Source organism: Pinus tabuliformis, chromosome 3_2 (assembly GCF_031772625.1).
Source record: "Pinus tabuliformis cultivar Carrire ecotype Pingquan chromosome 3_2, CPIR1, whole genome shotgun sequence".
Lineage (NCBI taxonomy): Eukaryota > Viridiplantae > Streptophyta > Pinopsida > Pinales > Pinaceae > Pinus > Pinus tabuliformis.
The window spans coordinates 122916994-122943863 of NC_142302.1; the positions used below are offsets into that span (position 1 = coordinate 122916994).

Below are 26870 nucleotides of genomic sequence, written 5' to 3' on the forward strand. Positions count from 1 at the left end.
CGCGACAGCGCGAAGGGAGTTGTGCTAGCTAGGGAAAAATCATGCAGGTCAGCCGGAAAGTGACCATTAAAGTCATTGTTCATGATTTGACGGTAGGAATGCGGCCAAATGGAGCAGGCGACCGACATTTACGACAAAATTTATGGGTAAGATCCTTGGAAATCTGTCGCCAATCCGACATTAATGAAACGAATGTGGGGAGAATGGTCGGAGATGAATTACAAATGCCCTATAAATTACAGGTGGAGTCCCAACGAAAAACACTTGGCATTTTGAGAATTGAGTTGTTAAGCTCTCAGAATACTTCGAAGCTTTGCTAGCCAGTTCAGTATTTGAGACATTGCCAAAGGAGACACAGGAGTTATTGCTTAGTGGCATGTCGACACCCGCTAAATCTATGGACATTGAAGCAATGATAGCCGAGGGGGTTGTGCCGGAGGTTGTTAGGGAGGCTGAGGAAGTTGTTCCAGAGGTTGTAGAGGTATTAGCTGAAGTTCTCAAATCACCACAGACACCTAGACTGAAGCTGGCCCCAACCAAGGAGAATGCGAAGGATAAGAAGGGCAATAATGTTGTGATACTGGTGCATGCGTCACTGAGAAGAAATCCATCGAAGGACAAGCCTACCACACAGGAAAAGGGAAAAGCCATTAACCTAAAGCCGGAGGAGGAAGAAATTGAGGACATCCCGATGGATGATGAGGACTTGGGGCTTGAAGTGGAGGAAATTGAAGTCCAAGGTGCTGACCCTATCACTAAGTTGCCTGAGTACGTCCCTCTGCGCAAGGGCAAGACCAAGGTGCCAAAGGCAATGATGAGAGCAAGGTCCCCTTACAAACCCCTCTGCTACCAGATGAGAATTCCTTTGAAGGACCGTGCTTGGGGTGGGTTCCTCTGTTAAAACTAGAATATTGGGACTTAGCTGACCATGAGAAGTTCCCGCACTTAGCGACAGAGAAGCTAATGTGCCACATTATTGACACAACCACTGGAATGACTGCATTAGAACCACGGAAGTGGCTCAGGGGAGTAGACAAGGCAGCTATTCTCAACCTGCTATGGGCGTTGCACTACAGTCGCACCCCCATTACAGTATTGGTCATGAAGCAGCTGCTATGCTTAGTGCACGATGGGTGTCTGTGGCTGGAGGATCCAATACCTATCATCGACAGATTGATCCATAGGATCACATGGCTACCCTACACAGGGGAAAATTCGGCCATGATGTTTGGCGGAAAAGGTGGCGAGCTGGCCCTTGTGAAGGCGATGAAGGAGAAATTTAAGCTCGTGAAGAAGCCACGAGGTTATGCTATCTTGAGTATCTGCGACCCTGCATTCGAGGTGGCCATGCAGATTTTGGCATGAAAGGTTACGAGGAAGTGTCGTGCATATGAAGTGCCTGCACCAGTCATTGCTATTGCAACCCAATGCGCTGAAGGTGTCTAGTTCAATTGGGCGCACTATTTTTGCGGTGAGTTCCTTGCGAATTGCCGCAAGGTACTGGAGCTCAGCAAGACCTTCCACTATGCATGACTCTTGTTTTCTATTGTGCTGGTAGCATGGGAGCTACCAGAAGACAGTCAATTCCCCTCGGTCGCGTGGCACCTGCTAGAAGCAATGAAGTACGCTTCGCTGTGGGTGACCAAGGACGCTCAGTGCATCAAGGATAATAAGATATTCTAGATCTTGATGGAAATTAACATTCGCATGGCTATCAATCGCAAACTGCGGCTGTCGCTTAATGTGTTTGCAACCTGCTCGGGTACGCGGAGTTCAAAGAAAACTTTCATCGTGTGTCAATTAGGGCACGAAAGGACCCTGCGCAGAAATTATATGACTTTCCTTACTTGGCAACGTATGACGCAATTGATGCAGTACTTGATCACTGGCCGACGGAGTGGTGCACTACCTCAGACTTGGTGGTGGGGGCAAGCAAGTCCGCCGCGCAGCACAAAAAGGAGGAGTCCAAGCTCAAGATGGTGCTGCTGGCCGAGAAGAGGAAGGAGGAGGCTGTTGACAAGGCCCAGGTGGAGCATGATGCCGCCTAGCAGACGAATAAACAGACAAGCGAAATAGAGCATGGTTCTGACAAAGGCGTGAGGTTGCCTTCGCCCGACATAAAGGAAGAAACAAACAACCAAACAAAGCAGCATGGAGCGGACCCATAGATGACGTCAAACCGCATCAAGCATCCAAGGGAACAAGATAAAGTGGGGTCGAGGAAGAAATCTAAGGCCACTAAGGCATCACTGTTCCCAATCACCCTATCAGTGCTTCAGAAGCTGTTGAGATGCTGTGAGAGATTGTCTTCTGAGTGATAGTGCTGCCAGATTGAGCACTGACCACAGAGAATGAAGTTGACAGGCCCACTGTGAGTGCCCTCAAGGGAGCAGGGTTGAACTTAGCAGCACTACCTTGCGAGACGCTCCACCTATTGAAATATGGAGTGATCGCGGAGCTGAGGGCCTGCGAACATTGCGCTTTGCAGGTGATCAGTGAGCAGAGGATTAATAATGAACAGATGGCTCTACAATGAGGCTCTGCCATCACTGCCATAGCTGAGGTAACCGACCGAAACAAGCGTATAGTTCAGATTGTGGAGGAGGCATTCTAAATGGTCCTGGAGTTGGCTATTCCTCAAGAAGAATCGGTCGAGGTGCGTGTCTGCAAGCTTGCTACAGGGGTGCGCGACACTCGCATAGAGTTAGCTAGGGTTTAGCCGGATCTGAACCTACAGATTGCAGATTTATAGTTGAAGCCCCAGCCTTCAACTCTGCTAGAAGTAAAGGAGCAGCGTGCAACCACTGTCACAAAGGTGATAGCAGTAGTCAACAGTGCAGTAGCGGACTGCACACAACTTTTTGAACAGTCGTTCAATGTCATGACGAGCCTGCAGGAGAACCGTAATGTACAGCAGCTGAAGACAGAAGCACGAGAACTGCAGTAGTGCTATGACAAAGTAAAAGGTACAATGTGAACTTTCGCTCTCACGCAGAGACTAGAAAAGTTGCAAGAGGCCAAGAAATTGAAAGAATAGGTAGATGCAACACAACACAAGGAGGCAATGCTGAAGGCGTGCTTGAAGCCCTGGTTGGATGAGGCTTATTCGGTCACGACCTCTATTGAAGGGAAGCTTGAGAATCTGTAAGCAACTCAGCGGAAGCTTTAGGCTGACAGTTCAAGACTAGCGACCGAGCAGTTGGTTGAAGAAGTGAAGCAGGCAACCGCACAATGCACTGCTGAGGTTGCTGTCATACAGGTCGAGCTGGGAAGTCTTCGTGCCAAGATCTCTGCACTCGCGGAGTGACTCGAGGGTGAGTCACCATGTTTGTGTTGGGGGCCTATTGGGAACGGGTTCCCCTAAAGACAGTTTTGAGGCTAAAAGCCCATGTTTTGAGACAAATTTTGTAATAAAGTTATAAAGTCTTTGCATTTTGTGATTGCTTTGTGCGAAGGTGTCAAGAATCATAAAGGGTTGTCCGCCCTTATTTTATAAAGTGTAAATTCGGCTGTAAAGATCCACCCATGGTTCGCTGACTATGGGATTGTATAAAAAGGAGCTAAGCAAGTAAGCGCTAAGTAGTTTTGAGTTGGTAGGCAAGTCTTGGAGTCTTGGTAGAGAAGTCTAAGTGTTTCCGGTCTTAGCATAGGTAGAGGCTCTATAGCTGAGTGCGCAGAGGCCTAGGGTGGAAGTCCACCGCTGAGTGTGCGGACCCCTGTAGTTGTGCGCATAGGGCGGATAGAGTCTGTATTAATACGAAGATATCAATAAAGAGAAGTATTCTGCAAATTCTGTGTATTTATATCTTGTTAATGCATCTAGTTATATTGTGTTTTGGGTTTAATTTACAACGTTAATGTGATGCACAAATGTATGTGATTGTTTGGGTTAACTGAATGCAAGTAAGAATATCAGTTTATGCGGCACTAACTGTGGTTGATTAATAAGACAAGTAAAACACTTAAGATAAACTTGGAAACCTATACAATACGCTGTCATAACAGCACAAAAGTAGCCGGACTACGGGTTAAGGCTGCACGAAAGTCAATTGTACACCTTTGCAGAGGTACCAAAAGGTGAAATAAAGAGTAGACTGACAGAGCCCTAAAGCTTAATAATATGCGCGAAAGTAGGAACAGAGGATATAAACTGATATCACGACCATCTCAGCGTGCAGAAACTTGGTTCTAGCATTCCCCCATACTACTTCGGGTGAGACTTCGGTCCGCGCTCCGTGGAGTGATGTCGAAAGGGCCAATAGTGTAGGGATTTGTTTGGCTAACTAACGTTAAACCTGAGTCAAGCCTCACAAAGCCAACAATATTTAATATTGTTTTTTAATTTTTTAACCTATTTTTTTGTTTATTAATTTAAAATATTTTTTTTAAATAAAATAAAAAAAATTATAAACAAATCTTTATAGATACATTTATAAAAAAATCAAACATATTTATTATTATACGAGATATAAAATCCTACGCTATTTTATTTCTCAAACTCAAGATTATAAAATTATTATTAGAAAATTTTATAATCTTTTAATAAGTATATATATATATATATATAATTTAGAATTTATTATTAAATTTTCTTTTAAAAATGAAATTTATAATTAATATATTAAATTCACACTTATAATTAAATATAATTATTTTATTTATTGTTATTATGGAAATAATTTTATAGTTTTATTAAAAAAGAATTCAAAAAACAACCAACTAAAATTTTATAATCCTATAATATATTTCCAACATACTTATAAAACATCTCATTCATATTCATATATATAGTATATTTTTCCAAACCACTAGTGAAACATAATTATAACACATGGAACAAATCAGAACTTATATTATATGGTTAGAAAAAGCATAATATTCATAAAAACCAAATTATTTTTATTTTATCAAATATTATACCATTTTAAAATTTATGCCATGCAAATTGATAAGGCTAGCTTCTCTTTTTCAATAATATTTATTTTCATCTGATTTCTCATGGCATGCCGAAATTTGAAATCAATAAAAATATCTCACACAAGTGTAAAATCCTGGAATTTAGCTATCATTATTATACACTAATGCTCATGCATCTTTGAATTTGATTCCCCGCGGTGATTTATCACATGGTTTCTGAATTCCCCATGATCGCACGATTGCATGTTCAAATCCCCCGGCTGCCGCCAACAGGTCTCGAGTTCAATTCCCATTCAAGTCCAGAAATGACGAACGGATTTCATTCGAATGACTTCAAGAACGGAGATAAGCTCAATTACAACGGAGCATCAGAACGACATCAATGGCAACGACGTTCCTGGGAAGCCCAACAACAACGTCGCAGACGAGATACTGGATAATTGCTAGGAAAATCGTCGGGCGACGTGCTGAGGATTACTGGTGTGGGGGCAGAGGCCTGGGGCAGAGTCTTCGTAGCCCTACTGTAGGACGCTTAGGGAAGATTTAGGGACAAAATGCATGTTGGAATATGACGAATTTGCAGGAGGTTGTTGTCCATGCAATGGTATCCGGATGTGTCACAAAAATTTTCATAAATGATTTTATATAATTCAATAATTTATTTATAAAATTGAATTGTAATAACATATATGTTCATTGCGGTTAAAGATATTTTTTACAAACCAATATGAAAGATGTTTGTAATTCTTTCCATGTTTAATATTAAATTCATACATGATATATGTTCGTTCATTTTAAGTTTAAAGTGACTTGTATCATAATTTAAGCTTGTACTTATTTTCTTAGTCTATAAAAATGGAAATTAAAATTTTTATATTTTACTAATAAAAGCTATAATATATAACTTAATTTTAAAATTAGTTAAATAATTTTAATAGATCCATAAATTTAAAAAATTAATAAACATTTATAAACAAGATTAATAAAAATCTATAAATTGAAATAGTGAGTACATGTATCAATAAACTATCCATATATAAATATACACAAATTACTTATATCACATGAACCTCCATAAACTGAAATAATAAGCATTCATAAACCAAAATATTGTTCATGTACATCCATAAACTCTCCATGTATGAAAATATACAAAGTTTGTATCACATGTGAATGTGCTCTATGAAATGAGCTTGAAAATATACAAACTATCCACTCTAAGTACCACTAGGACTCCTATGTGATTTCTCTCATGCAAAGTAAGTGTCGATACGTTGTCCATAAGTTGATAGTGAAATATAACACATTCAAAGTCAAACTAATTAGATAATTATTTATACAAAATAAGCAATATGTAAATAAATTATTTTGAACCACATTTTTAATTACATATACATGAATCTATTAACCTCAGTCGAGTCCAAAGGCAAGTCAGATAGGATGGGGGTCTAATGAATCTGGGTTTGGTGCTCCTATGCTTGTGGCTCAATGATTGGGGCCTGCGTCGATGGACCCAAATCATCTGTGCCTCTAAACACAACATCCCACTCATGTGTCCACATAATAGTGACATCAACGACACTCTGCATATGAACATGTGTACACAATAAAAATGACGAATTATAATTAGTCTACAAATTAATTAGCATATATGCATAAAAATAACAATAAAAATTTGTTGAAATCTTAGGAAAAAAAAGTTTACTTCAACAGTTGGTCCATGTGGTTATACATAATGACTCTCCTCCACATTAGTGTTATGAGGTGGAGGTGGAGGTGGAGGAGAATCCATGGAAATATGCTTTGGTCGAGGATGGCCTAGCTAATCAACTTCCATCTCGGATAACCTCATAAGCTCATCCATGTAGTTGGGTTGTGTCTACATGTTATCATGAACTTACTAATATAAATGCAATCCAATACAAACTAGAAATTAATATAAATAATTATGCACAATTTGACAAAAAGACTCATTTATATATATATGTACCTGGTATGTGTCACGCAGGCCATGCACCCTCCAATGGTGACAAATGACATCACGATACATACATTTATATGCCAAAATTTGGTCAACAAGTAAACTCACGAGAAATGGATCATCATATAAATGAATTGGAAAGTGATGAAGCAATGGTGGTGGTATCCTAATCTCTTCATCCAATGCAACACATGCACTAACCAATGATGCCTACATGCTATCTGCAATAGCCTCCCTGGTCTTAGCACCAAGCTGCGACAACTCCTCTAGCTCTGTCAGTAATACCATGCACTGAGACGGTAGTGGAAAGAATCTCACAAGTGGTGGTACATTCCTAGGTTCCCTTTGACCCCCCTCGTGATCATAGGTATGTCTTATGCTGGGTCCATAATAACGAGATCCGGTATTAGTGTCCGACCTCATATGTAACATGAACTCTACATATAAATTCTTAGAGAAATAAATGATGACATGGTCATGGTGAGGGAACTGGCCCCAAGTTCCAATGAATTTATTATACACAAAAGGGGTTGCATCAACATTCCTAAAATATTTTAGTTGAATCAGACTTTTACGTCTAGTAAGGCGATCCAAATGGATGTCGAACAACTCCCCATGAACATCAATGTTCTTTGTGGCCTCTTTCACCACCTCCCATGTATCTAAGCCTCCAACCTCATGCCTCCTAATCCTCTGTATGGATTGTAGGAGTTGGTTCTATGGGATCGATCTCTAGTATGTCTCAATAAACCTATTGATGTTATCCAGCATCAAAGAAAAACTATGAATAGTCGGCAAATTGGTAGGAATGTTATGTCTCTCTTGTGTGATCCACATATGACGGGTTGTAACATCCTCTAATGTGATATGAGTTGTAGCAGCATCCCATGGAGGGATTGGTGATGCACTCTTATCCTCAGATTCGACCTGCTAAGGGATTGAAAATAATAAACATAATTTAACATATATAGTTAACAAACTAGAAGCATAATGATGTATACATTAAATTTAAACATATATGTTGAAGACAATTTAAAAATTAAAGACAATTTCAAGACATAAATACATAAAGTTTAAAGAGGGTTTAAAAATGCAAGAAGTGTACCTAAAATAGGTGAAGAAGGTCCACTAGAAGTATGATGATCATCAAAAGGGATAAAAAAATTTCTTCTAACGCTCGTACTGGCATCGGAGGTGGAATCTATAAGTCGAATGCACACTCTGGGTGGGTTACGTGATCTATCACGAGCCCGAACATGTATAATAGATCCCCTCACACTGCGATGGCCTGCAATTGGGGCACGTATATGAGATGCCTCTGCATATTACATATAATGCGTATAAACTAATCCAAGAAAATAATGTTTACTAAAATATCACACATAATACGAATTATTACATATAATACAAACTATTACATATAATACATATAAACTAATCGAGGAGAAAAATGTTGACATAAAAAGAATGTTGACCAAAAAACCATTTCTATACTCAAGCAAAATAATCTAACCTAAGGTCCTAAACTTTAGAGTCCATTTTTCTATAATTTATCAACCAAGTATTGAGTTCCATGTAAACACAATTGAAAGAAGTGATCAAATCTACCTTCACACTTCTTCCCGTTTTAAATAATGCATTTTATTCATAGCACATACATATGTAACTATGTATGTAAAAAATTGAAAGAAACCTATTTACAAAACTAATAAAATTTCATGCCAACCAAATACTCCAATCTAGAATTTAAGTTCTTAGTGTTTGACTTTGGCACATGACATGTTGATGCATGGGCATCTCTTGGTTCGGGCAACCTTTAGAAAGAAAAATGAATTTCAGATCAGAGGTACCCATATCACAAATATTTTGTGTTGTGTCATTTTGAATGTTTCGATGAGTAAACCTCTCAATCCACTACTGGTTCTAGATTAAAGGACTGCATTATCATGATTATGTTTGCATATGTGGTACATCCATGTGTAATGACTGCCAAAGGTAAACATAGAATGCTTGATGCTTAAGAGGCATAATAAATCACATGCTATAACAAACCACATGATAACAAAGATTAGGCAGCATAAGAAACCACATGCTATAACAAACCACATGACAACAAAGAGTAATAACTTATTAAGGAAGAGACAGAACTCATTACATGTCATGGTTTCCCATTAAGAGGTTTGATCAAACGTGAAAGATAGTGGGTTGTGAGATCCTTTTATTAATATGAAGATTACATGGGTTCCTTATCCACTTGCGTGCCTTTTGTTTTCCAAGTTACAAGTTGTTGTGTTGCATGGGAAGCATTGGATTAATGTCAAGGGGAGTTTCCCCTTGCGATCAGACGAGGAACCAGCTTTGCCTAAATGGCCTTCACCTTGGCCTTCTCAGCAGGTTGGATACCTATTATTGGTGTCTTAGGATGGTTTTCGAGGCACTGGAAGGTTTTTTCAAGTGCCATGGAGTTGCTTGCAGGTTCGACATAGGGTCTGGCACCGTCGGTGTGTAGCAAGAGAGGTAGGAAGATCTCAGGAGTCCATACCAAACCCGTTGTAGGTAAGCGACACAAGAGCGCCTATGCCGCCATTGGTAGGATTCCTTCTCAGTAGGAAGTGAAGACTCGCCGACCACAAATCCATTGGAGATCATATCACCCAAGGTTAGGAGGGATAACGCCATAGATCATCCTAAGTAACCAAAGGTATCATCATCAAACCGTGAAGCACGTCCAGGAGTGTATGATATTCCTAAGAGAGACATAGTCGACAAGACAGGGTCGAGGAACCCTTTGCAATAATAGTTTACAGCCGCAGAGATTCTAGAGATCTTAGGCTAAGACACTGCACAATGCATAAGCAAGGTCCATTAGTCAAGTCATGACAAGAATCAGAGAGAAGGGTTCATTCCGGTGCATAGGAGCGAGGCTATGAACTTAAGGAAAATTTTGGGATAACCTTATACTTTTGATGGTCAAAACCCTAGTCAAGGGAGGTTTCTAATTGGTGGAACCATATTTCACCTCATGTGATTGGTCGGAATGACGGGGAACGAAAGACATAGAGTGGTTGTAGTCTATTGGTGAGAGGAATCTTTTGATAATAGAGTTATATCAGAGGTATGACATTGGAGGAATTATTTTAGAAGTATTCGATAGTAAAAATCTAATACATATAACATTGGTTATTTATAGTAACAAGAAAATATCTAAACTCTGAAACACATAAGTGATAGTTCTTTTAAAAGTTTTCGGCGTATTATAATAAGCACTATTGGAGGAGGCCACATGCCATATTAGACTCTGTTTTAGCAAATTAGAGATTCCCTATCGACAGCTTTTGTTATGTGACAAGATTCAAAATGCCCGCTCTTCGATATGCGATAAAGGGTTGGATTTCGATATTGTGATATGCTAATCTTGTAGGTTGCCCCATATCGGAGGTCAGAGGCAATCACATATCGGAACCGGTGCCTTAAAGGATGAAAAGATATTTGCGAGTAAGTGAGAGCCGTTTCTTTTTTTCTTTTTCTTTTCGCTGTCAAAAATTTTGAAAGTATTTGATTTGGATTAGAGTTGTAAAGCCATGTTCATATCAATCGTTGAAATGCGACCTTGTAAAATTTGTCCATTTTTTTCTATTTTAAAATTGAATCAAAAGTATGATTATTGAAATGAAATAGGAAGGGGTTAATTGAATATAAAAGGGATAAATTCACAAGATAATAAAAGTGTTGGACTTGGGGGTTATTTGTTTAATTTATTCTAATTAATGAATAATAAAAAGAAGTTGTAAAAAAAAATTAAGTCAAATTGAAAAATAAAACAAAATGACGAGATATGAAAAAGTGGAAGAAAAAATGATCCAAAAGGTAGTTACAAATCATAGGGGTCCCCATTACCAATATGGTAACAATAAATTCAAGTTGGGAGTGTTGTCTTTTTTACCACAACAGTTTGGAAAGTTTGTTCATTTTGAGTCCTTTTTTTGTTTGGAAAAAACACTGCAAACCTTTGTGGTATGTCACTCCTTGGAGAGCTAGAAACATATTTGGTAGCAAGTGAGAACATATATTTTAGATTCTATTTCACTTTCAAGTGTTTTTAAAAGTATTTTACTGGAGGTGGCTATAAATACTTTGATGCTAGTACTGTTATCGGGAAATCTAGTGTCCACTCGGAGCTGCTAGTCCCACTAAGACTGGTAGCTATCTTAGAAACAAACAAACTAAAGCTACTTTCGCTTTCCTTTATGAGAAGTAGATAAGAGGGGAACAAAGGACACCCACCTCAGTCTTGCACTTAGTTCCTTGCTTAGTTCCTCTCCCTTCTGACAGATCCTTGCCGCTTTGCCTTCGTCTACCCAGCTTCAAAGAGCACCTGTGGAATCAAAGCAGCATAATACTATCAAAGAACAGAGATCTACAATCATAAACAATATAGGACCAGATATATATTGACCACACAAATGCATATATCGTCAAACACACAAGAATGTGGAGGAAAACTTGAATAGCTTTATTAATATCAAGAATAGCAAAGAGGATTACAACCAATTGTTTTGACCTAGCATCATCCTCCCAGCATGAAAGCCCTTCTTCACCTCATGAAAGTTTAGATCACCGAAAACTATGGTATTCCACCAAGAAACCAACAACACTTCCTTACAAGATACAGAATTCCAGACCCTGGATCTCTTGGATGAGGGATCCCTATATAGATGATTGTAGGGGGGTGAGTCAGCTTCTGGGATTTTGATTAGTGTCTTCTCTCTGATAGTTCTTGATTCCACTTGGAGATTGATGATCCCTTACTCATCCCTGGGCGAATTCAGAGAGGCAAGTGTCACAGGAGAAGTTTCTGGAAGATTCCATGACGATCCACCTTGCAAACTGTCTCTGCCATTTGTCTACTCTCGCCCATCGCACCCTACAGAAGGGATTTACAGTATCCATCACACCCTTTTCACTGGGCAGGTGAGATGCATCGCATCCTCTGCACTAGGCAGTTTGTATGGTCCAACTTTGACCAGTTCTGAGTAGTTTACTGTGGAGAACTTCTGGGAGATGATGTAATCAGCTGACCTTGCTCCTTTAGGGTGTGAAAAAAAACTCTTAGGGACTTAGGAGCCTTGGTTTATGGACATGTATGATTGGGGTTGCAGTGCCCAAAAATGTCTATAACAAGTACCGATTCCTCTTCCTGCCTATGCTTGATGTAAGCATTTCCTTGCATGCGGGAGTAGCAGTTGAAGGAAAATGGTGGAGAGATGTGAAGATCAGCCAACGTTTGAACTATGGAGATAACAGTGAATGTTAAGTTGTGTCAGTCTATGTTGCCAATGTCCAATGTTTCCTTTCGTAATCCCATTCCTTGTGATTTATGTATTGTCAAACCCCATTCCATTTGAAGGGTAATTTCCTACAAGACCCCGCCGTTATCGGGGAAAGTGGAACATAAGATGGGTTGAAGGCATCCCATGGCGAACCTTTGTATTGGAAGAACTCAGCATCAACAAATGATGGTAATTGAGGGGGTTTTGATCCAACTACATAGAAAATGGAAATTACTTTTCCAAGTGCTTTGTTTACAAGACCTACTTTAACCCACAAGTTACATGTGAGGAAAACCTGTTGTTCATTGCAAATAAGAAATTTTGCATCCAACTATTCAGCGTCTTTGTGTGCACCAATAAGATGGTGGTTCCTTTTTTCTGCGTAGCAGCGTGCAACTGGAATATTCAATTTTTTGAGCATTTGTTTTTTATGCAATTCGACAGGTAGGTTGGTTGGATATAGGTGGATTGCTTTGTCAAATTCATGCTACTCATACTTTGACAAAAGTGAATTTTTCCTTGACATGAGAAGGTTCCAATCTTCGACTATTGGTGTTGCATTTCTAAGATTCATGAGCAATTATCATAATTCAATTTGAAGAGGGTTCGTCCCTTGTTGATGAAAGATGATAGATAGTGTGACGATCATGTCAAAGCTACGCCATAGGGAATTTCTGAGTGATGTACTGACATACATGGGGATGTCCTTCATAGGAGGTAGTTTCCCAATATCACCAACAAGTATGATAGACTGATTGAGGAAAGTCACATTCTAATACGAAGGAAAAACCTCCCTTAAGCGATCGTCTATCTGCGAAAGAAGTTTATGGTCAATAAAACTCATTTCATCGATTAAAATGTATTTGACGTGACGAATTTTTCTTGGAGATGTAGAAGTGGTTGGCCCTCAAGAGGATGCATTAACACTAAAGGAATGTGAAGGGAAGAATGGATTGTAAGCACCTTTAAGTTAAACGTTACAACACTTGTTGGAGCAAGTAGGAGTAATGGACTTGAATTGGGAAGAGATTCAACAAGAAATGTATCTTTTAGGCAATCAATTAAATGAGAATTCCTCATGCCAATAGTGCCTTGGATGAAAATTCTAATTGGAGGAATGGAGGAAGTGGTCCTAAAGTGGGTGAGGACAATGGTGAAAGAAACTTGTTGGGTGGGCGATAGTGATTTGAATGAGTGAGGAACTGGAGACAGGGTATAATGGATTTGGGTGGATGAGCGACTAAAGTCTATGAAACATATTTCTGTCTCTTGCAAAGGGAGAGGGATCATGGTATGGGCCCAATTGTGGTTACAGTCAAAGTCGTGATGTCCAATCATGTCAATGCCATCTATTTCCATGTTGTTTCCAACGTGTAGCTGAGAAAGGAATTGCCATTCATCGATGTCTATGAATTCAGGGGGATTCAACATATCATTAGTGGAGATGTCATCAGAGCAAGGGGAAAGGGGGGTTTTAGGGGCTTGATGAACATGCCATGGAATATACACATATATTTTTCCATTCCCAATGCGAAATGATTGCTTCATCAGTGGATCTTATATCTGATGGGAGTGTGCAGAAAGAGAAGTATAGAAGTAGTTCACTCCAGCAGAAAGAATTGAAGGTTGCATCAGCAGGAGAAGGGATCAAGGAATAGGAAGGGAGGACATGAACAATATTGCAAGGATTTATTTTTTTGTATTGGTTATGTTTTCAGTGAGCAGAGAAGGACCAAGAACATGTAGCTTCAAGAAGAGTTAGTGTTTCAAGCGAAGCAGGTGTATTCATGTATTCTACAATGAAGGGTGGTGTTCAGAAGGGGGAACCTAAACCATGGTAAACATGTCGAAAAATAGTTCGAGTAACATTGAGGGAAACAAATGAGTAGCTACAAAGTGAAAGGGGCAGTTTTTTTAGCATGTGGCATGTTTCTTGTGTGTTGATGTCCCTATCGGAAATTGTTTCTATTAAAATTTTTCAAAAAACACTATCAACAGATGTTTTGGTGTGGATAGCCTGGGAGACACATGACAACATTTGTCAATAACTTTTTGATTTTGTTTCTAGTTTTGATGCATATTTCGCGATGTAGTGTAGAACAACATGCCGAGACAAAACCAGTTGGAAATTGATGTTTTCTCTCTAGATGTATAACATGTCAAAGTTCTGTACATTTAACATTTCATGATTACATGCGGGGACATATTTATTTCCTCCACTGTCATCAATGATCAAAGAGGATGTGGGATTCAAATCCCATGGAACTCCATAGAGATAAACAAGAGTAGGACCTTTTTTGTGAAGACATAAAGAGGGGTGGCATTTCGTATGCCAATGAACGAAATTAAGAAGATTCTCATAGTCCTGAAGGCGAGAGGATGCATGGGTCATTCTCTGTAGAGATCTTTACATAATGTCCACATTTTTCAGGAGTGCGAGGATTCCAAGAAGAAATGTGTTCATCGAAAAAACACCTGGCTCTATCCATTGCAACTTGGTCATCCCAATTGAGGTTGTCCATATCAGGTGCGTTTTCGAGCCAAAGGAAATGATATATGTGTGCAGAGCCCCTATGTTGTGACTCATACTTGCAAAGATGGAAAAGGAAATTTTGTAAGGCGCCTGCACATCCAGATAATGAAACAAAAAGGAGAAGGATGGTGAGGGAAATACCTACACCAGAATTCCTTTGCATATAAACCTTTTTGCAACACCTCTTTGAGGAAGATTGTGAATCAACAATGAATGTACTACATTGCAAGATGTGGATTGTTGATTATATTCTTGAATTTCCATCAAAATAACTCAAATGAATCTTTTGGGGGGGGGCCTATGAGACATGACCATGTGCATGTCATGCCATTTGGTGTCCCTCTAAGGCTTGATCCAAAGCACTTAGTTTGGTCAGGAAGCATGGAATCAAGCATGCCATGGAGGCAAGCACGAAGGTATGCAACGGTCATTGGAAAGCCCTCTTCAAGTTTTTTCTTCTTCAAAACAACATTTTCGTGACTATGATGCCGCAACATAATAGCGTACAAGTAATACAAGAATCTTGGATGTGGGGAAAAATGGTTATCATAATAGCGTATGAGGTGAACAACATATTCTTGCATTTCAACTTTTTCTAAGACGTGGCTAACCAATCATAGCATCTCCTACAGGGAAGAGTGTGGGGAATGGCATAGCAAGGAGGCCTTTTATGGTATATTCATTGATAGTAGAGGGGGAAACAGAGGGCCGGGAAATTGAAGTAGTGGAATTAGGATGGGGAGACTGCAGGTACTTGCGTATTTCTTCAAGCTCAGTATGGGAATTAAGGAGTGTTGATACAAAAGATGATGGTTGGAGGTTTGTGGAGGTCGGTGTGCAAGAATGTTATCATCGAAAGTAGGGAAGTCAAGTTGTGGTTTAGGAGAGGATGGGGAGATGTGACAGACGATAGTAGAAATATCGGTAGGGTGAGTCGGCAAGGCAGATATTGCAACTTGGTCCAATTGGACATCCTTGTAGTAGGGATCATGGACTAGTTTGTACTCTAAAGCCACAAGAACACGTGTCTCGCTAACAATGAAATCATATGTTTTGTGGTCACAACCATGCCTAGTAACAACGATGATGTCCAATTTGGAAACCAAGTGCGGTAAAATGTTGGTGATGGCAGTGATGTCTTGTGGGAAACAAATAGTATGACCAATGTATTTGTATTGTACACCTCGTGCATGGGTAACTTGAAATATTGGGTTGACATGTGATATGAGAATTTCTTCTATTTGTGTTAGAGCAGCAAGGACAAATGGTTGGTTTCCAAGGTCCATGTTGTTCGCAAGGGAGAAGTGGTGGGTGAATTTTGTAGTTGCACATTGGGAGAAATAGAGGTTACCATGTAAGATTTTTTTTTTCATATTTGGGTAAGATTATTGCATATGGAGCAAATATGCAAGGGAGAGAGGTCATCTATCCTTTCACGGAATCATTAGTGTGCATGGTTAAGGTCAGTGTTGACCAAAATATGAGGATGGGAGGGTGAAGGAGGACGAGTTAATGGTGGGGTGTGCGACGTACATGGGCAAGAAGTGGCAGTGAATGGAGGAAGTTGAAGGGTAGGTACAGTCAGAGCGGGGAATGTTGAAGGAAGTGGGTTTGCAAGTGAAGCTTCAGGATGTTGCGGAAGAGAAACATTAGATGAGGGTATAGCTCAAAAGGTTTGGGTGTTTAAATCAACTTTATATTTGAGGCATCTTTGTTTGTTGAAGTCATCTTTATTATTGCATAAAGGAGTCTCTTCTGATCATTTCTTGTGGGGTTTTCAGAATATTTTGGCATGTCCATCCTGATACAAACATGGGGAGACAATTTCAAGTGATTATAAGAGACCAGAAAGAGTTGTCTTAAGCGCAAAGATAGAGTACATAGCCTGGAAAAGAAAAAACTTCATTAGTGGGTATACTTTTGAAGTAGTTCCTTCTAGCTTATAAAGTAGATGCTTTTTTTGACAAAGTAGCTGAAGTTTAGTGGCCGAAAAGGCATTTCTTATAATAGAGTTCATGTTTCTTTGATATTATGTACTAATGTCATCCAATTCAAATTTTGTTGTTGGAACTTTGTCAAAGCTATCTTGCAGCGTAGAACAATATTAGAATCAAACTTATTTCAGCGAAGTATTTTTGTGGTGATGGATATATATCTATAATTCATTTACCAAGTAGATTTAAGGAAACCAAACGACAACCCTTTGTAAGAATCCAGTGTTTGTATTTAGGTGCACAAAGAACACTATAAAAGGATGTAAATATTCTATTTTGTTTATAAGGAAGAAGAAAAAAAAACATATATACTATATGTAAAGTAAAATATGAAGAAATATGCAAAGGTGGAAGCTGCAACATGTATCATAGGTGTATAAACATAAATAAGAGAAGTATAATGATGAAGTGAACAAAAATAAGGGGGTGAGAAGCGACGAAACGACAATGAATGGAAAATCATATAGAAGTTATTGTTTACACTTCATGACGGCATGGGGAAAATAGATCGAATTTTAAAGACGCCGAACAACTGGAGTAGTAGACATTTTTTTGATTTCCTGGAGGAGAACGGAACATGCAGAACTATAGGTGATTTCCTCTGAATTGATTAGTACAAAATTCAAACAGTTCACACCATTAAATATATATGTTTTCACTAGATGATCCATGAATATTTGGTCACAGGGCAATATACCGATGACCCAAAAAGCCTAAACTGACCAACATTTGGCCTCTTACCGGAAAAAGCCTCCTATGTTATCTTCATCTCCAATATCCGATGTGGGCTATGGTTCTGAACATAAACCATTGTGTGGAATCCCTCAGTCCACAAGTGTAGTGGTAGGACCTGATCATGCAACATCACGCTTGCTACCCCTATTATGCTTCTATTCTTCCTCTTGGCCACCCCATTCTACTGAGGGCTATGGGGTGCCATCAACTCCCGTTTAATCCTTCCGCTGCACAGAAGTTATTAAATGCGTTTGAAACATACTCCCACCGTTATCACTACGTAGATATTTAACCTTCTTTCCCAACTCTTTCTCCACCAATGCTTTAAACTCACAAAACTGTGTGAAAGTTTGATCCTTTTTTTGCATGAAAAATATCCAGCACTTATGAGAATAGTCATCGACAAATATAACATAATACTTGTGTTTGGTCATGGATGTTGTTGCGAATGGTACAGACAAATCTGAATGGACTCGCTATATAATAGCCTCTATTGTGAAAGGAATACTTGGTGTATTTTCCCAAAGTACAACCCTTGAATGTATCAACTTGATCAAGCGTAGCTTTGGGAAGACCGGTAGAGATCTGCTGCAATATCTTCAAAGCCCCATGATGCAAGTGTCTTAATCATCTGTGCCACAACTCGCCAATGTCTCGGCTCTGCACCCTTTCTACTTTTGTGCTCAAAGAAGCACACTATTCTACCTCCAACTTATAGATATTCTTCACCTAAATCCCTCTCTTCTTTACTTGACCCATGGCTATGTGTCAAAGGGACAACTTTCCTTTTGAGAAGATCGCATCATATCCTCTATCCTCAAGCATGGAAACAGATACCAAGTTCTTCTTCAGCCTGGGCACATACACAATATTTCTTAAGGTGAGTGGAGCCCCATTCTCCCTATAAAAAGTAATCTTTCCCAATCTAGTAACATTATACTTCCCATTGTCACCCACCTTGATATGCATCTAGAGGTATTTCTCCTCCAGGTCACTGAATAACTCTTTGTTGCCAGTCATGTGGAATGAAGCTCCACTGTCTAAGTATCATACACTTCCCATCATTGATTACACCATTCATGCAATGAGGGAAAATTCCAATTCGAATTGGGAGGCCAAATCCTCACCAACCACTCCTCTTGAGGACTTCTTATTGGAATTCTTGGGTGGAAAACTTGTAGAAAAATGGCCCAACTCATGACAATGAAAGCACTTAACTTTCATCATGTCTTTTTTCTTACCTCCATGATAAGAATCCGATTTGGAATGGGAATCTCTCCCTTTCCCCTTCTTCAACTTAATTGCTAAGGCACGGTTCTCTTTATCATCAATCTTTCATGAAGAGCCATCCCTAGAGTTCCTCCTAATCTCCTTCTGCATCAAATATAACCACAGTTGTTCCCAATCTAACAGCTTCAGCCAACCATTGATAGAGTCCTGATAACTATACCAACTCTTTGGGAGTCCTAGAAGAGTAAGACTCACAATATCATCCTTAGTAACAGTGATTCCAACACTTCCAAATTCATCACGGCACTAAGTGAACTTGGTCAAGTATTTTAGAATCATCTCGCCTTTCTCCATTTTGATTTTTTGAAGTTTGTCCTTTAGTGCCAATTTCCTTTGGTCACTATTGTTCTGATACAAGTCTATCAATGTTTTCCACATATCATACAGAGTTTCCTTGCCATGGATACTCGAGACAATGTGGTCTCGAAGTCCCTCAAGGATTATCCGCCTCGCCTTCGCCACACATTGCTTCCATTCAGCCAAATTCTGTGCATTCGATGCTGCTGGATTAGGAATTTCTTAATCAATGAATTCCTTCAAGCCATTATCCTCTAGTATAGCCTCCATTTTGTCCCTCTAGGATATAAAACTTGAGCTACCTTCCAAGTCATACTCGAGTCGTAAACCATAGAACGCCATCTACCAATCATGAAGTATGTAATGCAAATTCGAATTTCACTTATAGCCCAAAACTCAAAAATTTGAAATCTCCTCTAGTATACTGTTCTCATCTCCGATACCATGTAGAAAATCCTGTATATTCACAAACTCATGCAATTTACTAAAGCACAGGACAAGAATCTACTTCTACTTTCAATCGGTGGAAGCCAATAGATCGATGAAAATAATATGAGCAAGAAGAAGATAAATCAATGGCACATAACACAATAAGCTTTCCTAGGGGAAACCACTGCTCAAAACCTCACCTATACGTATTGCATTAAATCATAAATATGGGTGAAGATACAAAGCTTGTTCTCACTAGAACAATTCTGCACAAGTATGCTCAACTCTCTCAGCTCACAAGCTAGCTCTTGGCCAACACTTAGCCAATTCTACAGCTCTCCAAGCCCCTAATATCTTTTGTAATTCCTAAGATGAATAGCCCATATTTAAATGGAATTCATGCTTACAAACCTGCGAAATCCAAACATAGGATCAATCTTTGATGCATGCATGATATTTACACTCTAGTAAATAATACAACTGATAGTACATTGTCCCTGCACTCTAGTCTCAACTAGGTCTTTCTAATAATTGACATGCATGAGTTTCTCATGAGGGAATATTTAGTTAACGGGAGTAGGACTAGTGGATGCACTAGTGCATCAATTGAGAGTTAGTCCTCTATTAGTTCCTTAAACAGTTTGGAACTAATTTAACTGAACTTAACTCAGTAAACTAAGTGATCTAATTTCCAACTCAATTTAAACTCATACTAGACCCATAAAATTTAGGGAGAACATATACATGACTACATAAAGACTTCCAACTTTAAATTCCTAAGCTAATTAAGTTAATTAAACTTAATTAACTATTTACAAGTTGGTATGAGAGTAGAATTTGATTTTAATTCTCAGTTTAATTCAAGGACAAATTAAACTCGAAATTCTTATTTCCATTTCTCAACAAATCCCCTACCTCTTTAGGTTTGCATACATGAGAAAAGTGTTTCAATATCAAGGAAAAACTTGCAAAATTGTTCTAGATTTTTTTTATTTTTTTTTAAATAAACAACCGGGGAAATTTTTGTAGTTGTTTCCTACCTTCTTTGGGTTATTTCTTTTCAGGAATTATTTCCTGGCTAGACATGACATGACGTTGCTGACATGGACTTATTGATGACATGGAAATGTAAAGCCATTCTTGTTGCTCCTTCCTATGTTTCTTATTGGGAATATTATTTTTTCCACCTCCATATGGCTTAGAGGTAAGGATTCTTCAGTGATATTAGGTCTTGAGTTGTGGTCACAAATTGGTGTCCTTTTTCTTTCTCTTGATTGATTGGCTTACATAATTAGCTACAAACATGTATTCCAACATGTTTCCCTTCTCCATCTCCTTCTTCATCATCCTGTCATGGTATGATAAAGTACCTGCATCTATAATTCACTCATGACAAGATGAAATCAGTCTAATATGTTGCATGTTGATCTATTGATTGAGTTGGAACTAGGTGGCAGTATGAGGGAGAGGCTCAGTGACTACGTAATTTCGCAACTTAGGCGGTCAGGGGTGAAGCTTGAGCCTTATGACTATGCAATGTGTAGTTTAGGCTGGGCTAACAAAGTAGATTGCATAGTTTTGGAGGTCAATTAGCCAGGCTTAAGGGTTTAGCACTATTTCTACCTACTTCCCAGTTCTGGAAGGCAGATCAGGAAGGGTGCTTATAAAATTGTGTAAATTAGGAGCTCAAGGGTTGGGATTGAGGTCAAATATTGCACAATGTGCAGTTGAGGTTAGGCTTGAGGAATGATTTGTGTAGTTTGGAGGCCAAGGTCTGGGATTGAGCACTAAAAATGTGTAGTGTGCAGTCCTGGGAGGTAGGAACTGCGATTTGCATGGTTTAAAGAGGTAGGTTTGTAGCTAGAGGGATGAGACTATGCAATGCGTAGTTCAAGAGGGACAATTGAGGCTAAGTTGCTTGGTCAAAGCTCCTTTGTAATTTGACTAATTGTGGGATTTGTGAAGTTGATGTGAATAATGATAAGAATCGATTGTGATCACATACTTAGAACACTTGACAACAAAACAAAATAGATCATACAAGACACATGAAAACCATACTTCCCTCAGTGTGACAACTTTATGACAACTCACAACAAGTGCGGCACTAAAGATAAATTTTGGGACGACCGTGATGACGCTTGTGTGATAATGCTTACAACTTTGGAAATGAGTGCGACGGATGTTTACATGGTAATATCAACTCATTTTCACAAGGGTAACTCCTTTAAACCACTAAAAAAATCTCCTATACAATATGTGACACTTAACATGCGAAAAGAGGACATTTTTCCTTTCTTGCAAAAGTGACCAAAACACTTAGAGAAAACACATATAATGGATTTCAATGTTTGCGATGACAATATGCAAGACCAAGGTAGGCTCCGAAATTTGGTGCAGACCAAAATTTTGGAGGGTGTTGTATAAATGACAACAGGTCTATATGAGACCCTTCAAATAATTCTTCAAAGTATGTTATATGAAGATATCTCTAGGTCTACTCATAAACAAATGCTTCAAGAGACCTCAACAACACTACATTTTTAACTCAAATTATGCTTCAAAAGGCTTCAAGAATGCTTTAAAGGTCACTGTAAGGGTTGCTTCAGTGTCTGGTCCTAAATGTGCTTCAAGTATTCTCTAAACAATTCATACTCTGCTTCAAGTGTTAGTTCAAACTTTGCTTGAAGGAAATATTCTCAGGCTACTCAACACGTTCTCCAAAAACTGCTCTAAAAACACTTCAAAACCTTATGCCAAGAAATATTTAGGATTCCTCAAAAATGTTTCCCAAAAATGATTCCAGACCAGCCCTATGTATCCTAAAAAAGGTGACTACAGGACTACTAAAAAACACTTCAAATATTTTCAAGACTACTTTGTTGGCATTATGGCTAAAGTGTTGTCCTTGATGGAAACCCATTCAGGTGATAGATCACAGTACTTCAAGTCAGCAGCAGAGATTGATGATCAGCTATCAAATATTGAAGAAAATAAGGGGTACGCAGGTACACCTTACATAAGGTGCGTACACGCAGGTCGGTGTTACATAAAGTGCGTACATACCCGTTGTTATCCCATTTAGGAGGTGCGTACCCCCAGTGCACACATTTCAAGGCAGAGAAAAGCACACGTGGGGTTTCTTATGTTTAACCTTTGGTATTTAGCCGACGGTTTTGTGTTATTATGGTGTCGGCCCGTGGTATTGATCCATGATTTAAGGAAGAGCTTTCCTATATAAAGCAAAGGAGATCATTTGGCTTGAGAATGTTTTGTGTTGAATATCTTATGAGGGCTAGATCTGAAATATTATGATCTCTTGGGAGTAATGTCTAGATCTAAATAAGGCGAATCTACTGATGGATTGAGATCTCTTCGGCGCATGTTTAGATCTGTAGATCTGACTGTCTGGGTTATTTCTGAAGTCTTGAAATCATCTATGCCCGAAGGTACAGTGAAAGAAAAGTGCGTACATACGCAGGAACGAAGCGTTTCAGGTGCGCCGGTACGCAGGCATAGAAGGGTTGCAGGTGCGGAGGTCCGCAGGCAGTTCAATGGATACAATGTGTATGTAAGCAGGTGAGCAGTTGAGCAGGGTGCGTACGTAAGCAGGCGAATAGTTGAGCAGGGTGCGTATGTAAGCAGGCGAGCAGTTGAGCAGGGTGCTTACTGTAAGCAGGCAGTACATGGGTGAAGCTGCTTACTTCTCTTAAAATCTTTGTTTATCATTGCTGTGTTCTGGGTTTGGTCCTATAATTGTTGATCTGGTTTATACAGTTGACTGGGTGATTCACTTATACTTGATGATCATTTGATGTTTATGGATCCAGTTTGAAAATTTATGAAAAGTGGTCCTTGTAAGAAAAGAAGTAGGGGGTTGTAGCTCCCTTCCAGGAGAGACTGGAAAACGAGAGAGAGAATTGTAGCTCTCTGCAGGTTGCAGCCTGCATACTGGTAAATGACTGCACCAGTACATAACCATTGTAAAAGGAGTTTCTAATTTGAAAGAAGATAGAGACATATTGCAGCAGGTGGTTTTCACCCACATTGGGTTTCCACCTTACATCTTGTGTTCTTTGGTGTGACTATCTGTTTTCTTTGTTCATGTTCATTATTTTATGGTACTGACATGCAAAAATAATTCAAGGAACAAATAAGGAAGAATTATTAAAAGAGTTAGATAATACTGATTCACCCCCCCTCTCAGTATTATTTCCAACAATTGGTATCAGAGCAGGTCCTTCAGAGAAGCTTAATCGCTTGAAGGTAGATCGTTCATCATGAGCAACTATGAGAGAGAAGCATCAATCAGGCCACCGGTTTTTGATGGGACAAACTTCAATTATTGGAAGGTAAGAGTTACTGCCTATCTTCAATCTCTTGGTACAGAAGTTTGGGACATCGTAGAGACAGGCTACGCTTTTCCTTCAGCTACTCCTACAGATGTAGCCGAGAAAAAAAAGTATGAAACAAATGCGAAAGCAGTCAGTACTCTATTAGGATGTATATCTCAATCAGAATTCATGAAGGTAATGCACTGTAAATCCGCAAAAGAGATATGGGACAAAATTGTCACGAGCTATGAAGGAGATGAACAGGTAAAGCATGCTAAACTTCAAACTCTCAGAATTCAGTATGAGACTCTCAAAATGTATAATGATGAAAGTGTGGCTAACTATTTTCTTCGGGTAGATGAGGTTGTTAATTGTATGAAAAATTTGGGTGAAGAAATAAAAGAGGCTATTGTGGTTGAAAAGGTTCTAAGATCATTGTCCCCCAAGTTTGAATCTAAAGTATCTGCAATAGAAGAAAAGGAAAATCTATGAATTCTTACTATGTCTCAGCTACATGGAATTCTAACTGCTTATGAAATGAGAAAGGGAGGTCCATCAGACAGAAGAGAAGCTGCTTTCAAGGCATCAGGCAAAGGAGATTATTATGAAGCAAGCCACGTCCCAGAAGAAGAGGAAGAAGAATCAAATTTTGTCAGAAATCTTCAAAGGGGTTCTGGAAGGTTCAGAGGTAAGTTACCTTTTAAATGCTTTGCTTGTGGAAGAGTAGGTCATTATGCTGCAAAATGTCCTTATAAGGATAAAGGAAAGGAACCTGCTAGATGGAACAAGAAACAGAACGCAAATAAGAAAAGCTACTACACTCATGAAGATAGTGATGGTCTATCAAACAGTGATGAAGATGAACAAGTTAATGAATATAAGTTGTTAATGGCATTTGAAGATGATGATTATATGGATGCTATAGATGTGGATAACCTTTATGATGAAATTACTAGACTCAAGAGATGTATAGAAGAAAAGAACATGATCATTGATACTCTACAATTTCAAATTGATGAAAAGGAAAAACATCTTGAAAAATTAGAAGGTGAAATTGTTGGTCTTAGAAAAGAGATTGAGAAAACAAAAGCTATTAATCTCAAGTTTTTCAAAGGATCTGAAACTTTGGATGAGATTATCAATGTGCAGCGGTCTCCACTAAACAAGACAGGTCTGGGCTATAATGGAGAAACTTCTCAAGCATCCACCTCAAAAAGTTATCTTGATGCAGCAAGAAGAAATGAGAAAAAGCACAATGAAGATCATCAGGTAAAGCAGGGACGAATTACAAACAGAAACTATCTTAAGGGTGAACAAAAGCTACAACCAGCCACAGGTAAAATCTTCTCAATTTGGTTCAAGAATAGATGACAATAGAAATTACAATCAATTGGCTGGTAGATTCGATAACCGCAGAAGTTTCTTCAATGGATAATGCTTTTCTTGCCATAACTTTGGTCACAAAGCAGCTCAATGTGTTGCATATAAAACAATCATGACTAGGGAAGCTCAAAAACAAAGAAGTATGACCGGGATTACAAAAAGGACCTATAACAACTTTTCGGTTCTTGAAAATGAAGTTGAATGTTCTATTTGCAATAACTTTGGTCATGAAGACTCTGAATGCAGGAGCAGGTTTCAGCAGAAAAAGGAACAAGCCTCAAGCACCAAAACATGGAGAATAAAGGAACCACAAACAGAAAGATGTGGGATAGCATTTTATGCAGAGGGACAGGAAAATCTATGGTACATTGACAGTGGATGTTCAAAGCATATGACAGGTGATAAAGAAAAACTTGAGTCATATTCTGCTCTAGAAAAAGGAAAGAAAGTCTCTTTTGGAAATGATACTCCTGCAACTATAAAAGGAAAAGGCATTGCTCAGTTAAAAGAAAAGGTCAAGGCTAGAAATGTTTTGTATGTTGATGGATTGAAGCATAATCTTCTAAGTGTCAGCCAGATGTGTGATCAAAGAACCGAGGTTATATTCAGATCAAATGGATGTCTTGTTCGTGATCTTGATACAGGTAAAACAGTGATCAAAGGCAAAAGAACTCCAAATAATCTGTACATATTTGAAGAAGGACAACAACAATGCTATCTGAGCAAGGATGATGAGCACTGGTTATGGCATCGGAGGTTGGGACATCTAAGCTTTTCACAAATAAGGAAAGCATGCAAATATCAGGCAGTTCGCGACCTTCCAGATATCAAAATTCCTGACAACACCATATGCAAATCATGTCAGTTTGGAAAACAAACCAGAACTAACTTTCCAGAGAAAGAAGGATCAGCTAGCATGCCTCTTGAGCTAGTACATACAGATACATGCGGTCCTTTCAGGAAAAGAACACCTCGAGGAGAAGAATACTTGATATTATTCATTGACGATTTCTCCAGGTTTGTCTGGTTAGGACTTATGAAGCACAAAGATGAAGCATTCGAAAAATTCAAATCCTTCAAAGCCTTGGTTGAAAATGAATCAGGTCACAAAATTAAGTGCCTCAGATCCGACAGAGGTGGGGAATTTACTTCAAATGAATTTTTCGATTTCTGTGAAGAACATGGGATAAGAAGAGAATTCTCTACAGCAAGAACTCCTCGGCAAAATGGAGTTGTGGAAAGAATGAACAGAACAGTCCAACAAATGGCTCGTGCTATGCTTGATGAGTCAGGAACTCCCGCAACTTTCTAGGGTGAAGCTGCACATGCTGCGGTTGTTATTCTCAACAAAACAAATGTCCGGGTGAACAGCACTCAAACTCTTCATGAGCTCTGGAGTGGTAGGACTCCTTCGGTAAAGCACTTCAAAATCTTTGGGAGCAAATGCTATATCAAGAATACTGATGAACAGCTTGGCAAACTTGAACCTAGAGCAGATGAAGGCATTCTTCTTGGTTACTCTCCACATAGCAAAGCATACAAATGCTACAATAAAAGACTTGGCAGAATTGTTGACAGCATTGATGTAGTGGTTGATGAGAAGGGATACATTCCTAGGCAAGTACATCATGAAGACATCGAAGAAGA

At 39.0% G+C, this 26870-nt stretch overlaps 1 pseudogene; it reads left to right on the forward strand.

Moving 5' to 3' along the window:
* Nucleotides 1-376: 376 nt before the first annotated feature.
* The window catches only part of LOC149180123 (rhamnogalacturonan I rhamnosyltransferase 1-like), a 50733-nt pseudogene continuing 24239 nt past the window's right edge, over nucleotides 377-26870 (forward strand).